The 7,279-nt window shown below is 48.2% G+C and overlaps 1 long non-coding RNA gene across 1 annotated transcript; it reads left to right on the plus strand.

Annotated features, from left to right (window-relative positions):
• The first annotated feature begins 5,875 nt into the window (after nt 1-5,875).
• LOC132886748 (uncharacterized) lies at nt 5,876-6,490 on the plus strand. The gene is made up of 2 exons (XR_009654723.1): nt 5,876-6,084; nt 6,270-6,490. It is a non-coding gene; the product is annotated as an uncharacterized LOC132886748 (long non-coding RNA).
• Nucleotides 6,491-7,279: the final 789 nt, after the last annotated feature.

Consider the following 7,279-nt stretch of genomic DNA (forward strand, 5'->3'; position numbering starts at 1 on the left):
GTAAAACCCAAACTGTCACACTCAGCTGAAAGGAAATTGGTTTGGATGGTCAGGAACAACCTGGGAACCACCATGGCACAACCCTGCCATGAACTGGAAGCTGATGGATCACTGTCTACAGTTCAGATCACCATGAGGCTGCTATCCAAGAAATAACCCCCTGCTCCAAAATTGACACCTTCAAGCTTAACTAAATTTTGAAGCTGACCATACAGACAAAGAGGAAGCCTTCTGGAGGATAGCTGTATGGTCAGATGAGACAAAGATTGAGTTCTTTGGCCACAATGACCACCATCTACAGAGGAACACTATCAGCTGGTGGTGGTGTTAAGATCTGTTAGGGTTTTGCTGGGATTCAAACCTGGGTTGCTGGTGTGATAATCCAGCAAACCCCCACTAGGCCACCAGGGGGATGACTCAAGTGCAGAGGCGTGAGGTGAAAGTAGAGCATCAAAAAAACAGTTTATTTACACTATGTACAATATTTACAAACCGATGGAAAAAAAACAAAAAAGAAAATCCAAAAGCTCAGAAGATAACAAAAATAAAAATATCCAAAAGGTGCAAAGTCCAAAAACAAAAGGAAAGGCAAAATGCTGAATGCTCAGAAGATCCAAAAACACAGTAAATACTTGGGTCCAAAAAGAAAAGCAAAGTGCAAAACCAAAAAGACAAGGAACACGGTACAGAGGAAACTGGAGCTAAACATAACAGCACAAAGACTCTGTGACAAGAGGACTGAACTCAGGGGTATAAATACACAAACTAAAATAGGACACAGGTGACACTAATGAGGACTAGGCGGGGCACAAGACACATGGAAAACAACAAACATAAAACACAGAAACAGTGGCGGCCTCTAGAGGCCAAAACAAACATGACAAGAAAAGGAAATAACAGCGGCCTCTAGAGGCCAAAACAGTCCCAGTCCTAACAGGACCCCCCCCAGGAGCGTCTCCTGACGTTCCCAGGGCGATCCGGATGGGCCGAATGGAAGTCCCGACACAGTTCTTTATCTAAGACGTCCCGAGCGGGAACCCAGCAGCGCTCCTCAGGACCATAGCCCTCCCAGTCCACTAGATATTGAAGCCCGCCGCGGACCCGGCGGGAGTCAAGCAGGCGATGCACGGTGAACACAGTCTGACCCTGGAAGATGCGGGGGGGTGGGGGGTTCCTAGGGGCAGGGGCATATGTGGATGTCAGTACGGGCCGCAACAGGGAAACATGGAATGTGGGGTTGATCCTCAGAGTCCGGGGCAACTGGAGCCGGTAGGCGACAGGGTTCACCCTGCGCACCACCTTGAAGGGGCCAATGTAGCGAGGAGCAAGCTTGCGGTTCTCCACCCGCAGCGGAAGGTCCTTAGTGGACAGCCAAACCTGCTGCCCAGGGCGGAAAGCATGGGCAGGTCTTCTATGGCGGTTGGCCTGAGTCTGGTTGGTTCTGGAGGTCTGGAAGAGGGTCTTCCTGACCTTGCTCCAGGTCTTGCGACACCGTCTCACATATTGGTTGACCAAGGGCACCCCCGCGTCCTCCTCCTGGTCTGGGAACAGAGGTGGCTGGAACCCGAATTGGCACTGGAATGGCGACAGCTTGGTGGCCGATGACTGCAGGGTGTTGTGGGCATACTCTGCCCATGGCAGCCAGGTGCTCCACGATGTCGGGTTATCCATAGCCAGGCCTCGCAGGGTGGTTTCCAGGTCCTGGTTGAGCCTCTCCGTCTGACCATTGGACTGTGGGTGAAACCCAGAGGAGAGGCTGGCAGTGGCTCCAATGACCTTGCAGAACCCGTGCCACACTCGGGAGGAGAACTGGGGCCCTCGGTCTGAGACGATGTCCTGTGGGAGACCAAAGACTCGGAAGACATGATTAAAAATAAGTTTGGCTGTTTCAAGAGCAGAAGGGAGTTTGCACAGTGGTATGAAGCGGCAGGCCTTCGAGAATCTGTCGACTATAACCACAATGACAGTGTTACCTTGAGACTCAGGGAGACCCGTGATGAAGTCGACTGCCACGTGGGGCCAGGGACGCCGGGGAATGGTCAGAGGATGCAGGGGACCCTGGGGACGCTGTCGTGGGTTCTTGGTTCTGGTGCAGACCTCACAGGACAGGACAAATTACCTTACTTCCTTCTCCATGTTAGGCCACCAGAAGCGTCTTTTCAGGAAGTCCAGGGTCCTCTGAGCTCCCGGGTGGGCGGTGAGAGGGGAAGAGTGACTCCACTGGAGAACCTTGGCCCAGGCTTGATGTGGGACGTACAAGAGGCCCAGTGGCCCCGTCCCAGGACCGGGGTCCTGGTGTTGGGCTCGTCGGACGGCCTCCTCAATACCCCAGTGGACAGGGGCCACAATCCGGGACACAGGGATAATAGGCCTGACTTCACTCTCCCTGTTAGTGGCAGAGAACAGCCTGGACAGTGCGTCAGGTTTGGTGTTCTTGGAGCCGGGGCGGTACAAGAGGGTGAAGTCAAACCGACTGAAAAACAGGGCCCACCTAGCCTGTCGTGGGTTCAGTATCTTGGCTTGCTGGAGGTACTCCAGGTTCTTGTGGTCAGTCCAAACCAGGAATGGATGTTGCGCTCCCTCCAGCCAGTGCCTCCACTCCTCAAGGGCCAGTTTGACCGCTAGCAGTTCTCGATCCCCCACATCGTACCGGGACTCCGCAGGACTCAGGCGGTGGGAGAAGTAAGCGCAGGGGTGCAGCTTTCCTTCCGAATGTTGAGAGAGCACCGCGCCGACACCACTGTCCGAGGCGTCCACCTCCACGATGAATGGTTGGGAGGTGTCCGGGAAGACCAGAATGGGTGCCATGCAGAAGCAGTGCTTGAGGTCTTTGAATGCCTTTTCCGCCTGAGGAGACCAGACATAAGATCCCCCTGTCCCTTTGGTGAGGTCCGACATGGGTGCTGCTACAGAACTAAAGTTCCTGATAAATTTGCGGTAGAAGTTAGCAAATCCTAAGAACCGCTGAACCTCTTTGACGGACTTGGGAGTGGGCCAGTCCCGGACGGCCAGGGTCTTGGCTGGGTCCATTTGGAGTTGGCCTGTCTGTACAATAAAACCCAGAAAGGAGACCTCGGGAACATGAAATTCGCATTTCTGGGCCTTGGCGAACAGATTGTTCTGTAGCAGCCTCTGGAGAACCTGGCGGACATGGTGGCGGTGCTCCTGCATGGTCTTGGAAAAGATAAGGATGTCGTTGAGGTAGACAAAAATGTACAGGTTAATCATGTCCCTCAAGACGTCGTTGATTAGGGCCTGAAAAACAGCTGGTGCATTGGTGAGTCTGAACGGCATCACCTGGTATTCGTAGTGCCCAGACGGGGTGTTAAAGGCAGTCTTCCACTCGTCTCCCTGTCGGATACGGATGAGGTGGTATGCGTTCCGTAGGTCCAACTTGGTGAAGACGGTGGCGTCTTGGAGCAGGTCGAATGCTGTGGACATCAGCGGAAGGGGATATCAGTTGCGCACAGTGATCTTGTTCAGGCCCCTGTAGTCAATACATGGTCGGAGCCCCCCCATCCTTCTTGCCGACAAAGAAGAAGCCGGCACCAGCAGGTGAGGTGGAGGGTCGAATGAACCCAGAGACCAGGGCGTCTTTGAGGTATTCCTCCATGGCCTTGCGTTCTGGCTGAGAGAGGGAAAACAGTCTGCCACGAGGAGGGGTAGTCCCAGGGAGCAAGTCGATGGCACAGTTGTAGGCCCGGTGCGGAGGAAGAATGGCAGCCCTGCTCTTGCTGAATACCTCCTTCAAATCCCAGTACTCTGTGGGAACTTGAGATAGCTCAGTGAGATCCGGGGGCTTGGCAGGAGACACAGGAGAGCTAGAGATCAGACAAGAGGCATGGCACGCAGGGCCCCATTCCACAACCTGGCTAGTGACCTAGTCTATATGAGGGTTGTGGCGGGTAAGCCAAGGAAGGCCTAGAATAACTGGGAACTCAGGTGAAGGAATCAGGTGCAGGGATATTTCTTCCTTGTGACCGGAGGAAGACTGGAGAAGTAACTTGGGTGACTCTTCCATCACCTAACACTTGGCCATCGAGGGCAGACACAGACAGTGGAACTTCAAGGGGCGCAGTTGGGACATTGATGCTTTGGGCGAAGTGGATATCCATAAAGTTTCCAGCCGCCCCTGAGTCTAACAAGGCTTGACAAGAGTGGACGGACTCACCCCAGGAGATGGAGACCGGGATGTAGATTCCTTGGCCAGGGAGTCCGGGAGAGAGGGTAGGCCCCAATCACAACCCTCCCTTGGCTGGACGGGGCGGTCCTTTTCCCAAGAGCTCGGGACATGATGCTCGGAAGTGACCAGGCTTGCCACAGTAGATGCATCACTTGTCCCTCCTTCTGCGCTCCCTCTGACATAAAGCTGACATAATTCCCTGAAGGTTGGGCGGGTAGACAGTTGACGAAGCCTCTGCTGAGTCGGTCATGACGGAGTCTTTCTGTTAGGGTTTTGCTGGAATTCGAACCTGGGTCGCTGGTGTGATAATCCAGCAAACCCCCACTAGGCCACCAGGGGGATGACTCAAGTGCAGAGGCGTGAGGCGAAAGTAGAGTATCAAAAAACAGTTTATTTACACTATGTACAATATTTACAAACCGATGGAAAAAAAACAAAAAAAGAAATTCCAAAAGCTCAGAAGATAACAAAAATAAAAATATCCAAAGGTGCAAAGTCCAAAAACAAAAGGAAAGGCAAAATGCTGAATGCTCAGAAGATCCAAAAACACAGTAAATACTTAGGTCCAAAAAGAAAAGCAGAGTGCAAAACCAAAAAGACAAGGAACACGGTACAGAGGAAACTGGAGCTAAACATAACAGCACAAAGACTCCGTGACAAGAGGACTGAACTGTCACAAATACACAAACTAAAATAGGACACAGGTGACACTAATGAGGACTAGGCGGGGCACAAGACACATGGAAAACAACAAACATAAAACACAGAAACAGTGGCGGCCTCTAGAGGCCAAAACAAACATGACAAGAAAAGGAAATAACAGCGGCCTCTAGAGGCCAAAACAGTCCCAGTCCTAACAGGATCATCATGCTCTGGGGCTGTTTTACTGCCAGTGGAACTGGTTTATTGCACAAAGTTGATGGAATAATGAAGAAGGAGGACTAGCTTGGAATTCTTCAGCATAAACCATCAGAAACTTGAACATGACTTGGGACTTGGGAGTTACAACAGGACAATGAACCCAAACACGCATCAGAGCTGGTTGTGGAGGATAAAGCAGGCTAACATTAAGCTTAAAACAAGTCCTGACTTCATCCCTATTGAAAATATATGGACCGTGCTTATAAGTCATTTCCATGCCAAGAAAAAAAAAAATTTATTTGAACTCTATGAATTCTACCATGAAGAGTCGTGAAATATCCAACCAGAATTCTGCCAGAAGCTTGTTCATGGTAAACAAAAAATGTTTGGTCAAGGTGAATCTTATGAAGAGACATTTTACCCAAATATTAGGTGTGCTGTGTGTATACAGTGGTGCTCGAAAGTTTGTGAACCCTTTAGAATGTTCTATATTTCTGCATAAATATGACCTAAAACATCATCAGATTTTCACACAAGTCCTAAAAGTAGATAAAGAGAACCCAGTTAAACAAATGAGAAAAAAATATTATATTTGGTCATTTACGGTATTTATTGAGGAAAATGATCCAATATTACATCTGTGAGTGGCAAAAGTATGTAAACCTCTGGTGTGACCCCCTAAAATGACACCACTTGATTTCAAGCTGATCAAAGATTTCGCAGAGCAGAGCTCCCATGAGGTACCGTATGCCGCATTGACGCCATCATGTGAGTAATCTCACCACAATGTGCTGCTTACCATTGCCCACAATGCATTGTGGTTACATATCCTTCATACACAAACTCACATATGAGAGCGTGTTACCAACAAACAAATATCCAGACCTATCCTACTGTAAAATAACTCACAGTATACTCTTTTTTTTATTTCTAACAAGTAAATCATGTTCTTTCTTTTCCAGAGTCCTTCCAAAACATAACAAGAATGTGTGCGCAAGTGCAAAGGACGAGTGGGTGCAGAACATCCTAGGACGTCTGAGGTAACAAATTTCTCGAACATTCTTTACAACTTTGCTTGTAAACTTGGCTTAGATTGGCTACAGTACATCCATATAGAAAGTTTCAGTTTCACAACTGTCTTGTTGACTACACTGTGTAGACTGTTGGAGTCAAAAGGAAGCACTTCCTGCCCAGAGCGACGCTAACTTGTTGGTTTCTTTTGCAGCGCTAAAATGAAAAAAATCTCTCAGCAGCTTCCTAACCAGGTCAACGGTACCTCAGCTTGGGATGCCACCACAAGCCAGTGAACGTCTCTTCATGTGACTGTCTTCTTCTACAAGCTGCAATATTTGAGACTCTTTTTTTTTGTTAAATGCTATTGTTAATCTTTGTTATATGTTGTCCAAACATAATCCAAACAACCAATAAAAGATTATACCTATGAAATGTTGACCTTTTCAAGTTTTATGACAAACCAGGTATTATTGGCTTTAGCTCTAACATCTGTAAAAGTGAGGAGAATTTTTACAACCAAATATACATACTTGATGTTGTTCTCAATCATCAAATTAATTACAGAATAAAACAAATATCTGAGACAATCATGTTTGGTATACAGTCTATAATACTGCCTGTATCTTTAACCAAAATCAGTATCTTCACAATAAAAGTTAATTAAATCAGAAACATGTGTGTTGTCCTTGCCTGGCTCAGAAGACACTGTCGGATATTTTCTAGAAAGTGTCCATGTGCACCACGTTGGCTGTGAGGTTTGAATCATCCAGGAAGTTCTTATCTGTGCTGAAATTAAAATACCAGTATACTGTATATGTAAATGAACATCTTTTTTATATAATAAGCAGCAAAGTTTGCTTGTTAGCCCTGTGATGACCTGGTGACTTGTCCAGGGTGTACCCCGCCTTTCGCTCGTAGTCAGCTGGGATAGGCTCCAGCTTGCCTGCGACCCTGTAGAAGGATAAAGCGGCTAGAGATAATGAGATGAGATGAGTTTGCTTGTTTGTTTGTTTGTCTTGAGCTAACATCAGCATTCCTTGACAGATTTTCACCAAATTTGACAAGTAGGTCTGGGGATGACACGGAATTTTGCAGATATAAGCAAAATTCATGTTTGGACCCCAGGGAGGTCCCTGGGGAGCACAGCATCCACCCACTCCCTCCCTCAATGCCTTTCACATTACATTTATCAACACAAACTCTCAACAGATCTTCACTAAT

The sequence above is a fragment of the Neoarius graeffei genome, chromosome 1 (genome assembly GCF_027579695.1).
Source record: "Neoarius graeffei isolate fNeoGra1 chromosome 1, fNeoGra1.pri, whole genome shotgun sequence".
Lineage (NCBI taxonomy): Eukaryota > Metazoa > Chordata > Actinopteri > Siluriformes > Ariidae > Neoarius > Neoarius graeffei.